The sequence below is a fragment of the Brassica oleracea genome, chromosome C2, assembly GCF_000695525.1.
Source record: "Brassica oleracea var. oleracea cultivar TO1000 chromosome C2, BOL, whole genome shotgun sequence".
In the NCBI taxonomy this organism is placed as follows: Eukaryota; Viridiplantae; Streptophyta; class Magnoliopsida; order Brassicales; family Brassicaceae; genus Brassica; species Brassica oleracea.
The window spans coordinates 5,816,832-5,817,363 of record NC_027749.1 but is presented as its reverse complement, the minus strand read 5'-3'; positions in this window follow the sequence as shown (position 1 = coordinate 5,817,363).

Below are 532 nucleotides of genomic sequence, written 5' to 3'. Positions count from 1 at the left end.
TGAGCAAAAACCAATCTTCTACATAAGCAAAACGTTACTGGACGCTGAGACCCGGTATCCCCTGTTGGAAAAACTAGCATTCGCAGTTGTGACATTGGCAAGGAAACTCCGGCCGTACTTTCAGTCGCATACCATAATAATCCTCACCACCTTCCCCCTGCGAACGATCTTGCACAGTCAGAGTCAGCCAGGACGACTCGCAAAATGGGCAATCGAACTAAGCGAGTACGACGTGGAGTACCGCCCAAGAACCTGCGCAAAATCTCAAGTACTAGCAGACTTCTTGGTACAATTGCCCACGGGGGATATGACAAACACGGAACCGGACTCAACCTGGATCCTTCACGTCGACGGATCACCGTCCAAACAAGGATCTGGGATCGGAATCCGGCTCACGTCTCCGACCGGCAAAGTCTTGGAACAGTCGTTCCGATTGGAATTCCATGCGTCGAACAACGAGGCCGAATATGAAGCACTCATCGCATGATTACGATTACCCCATGGGCTTAAGATCCGCAACATTCACGCTTAT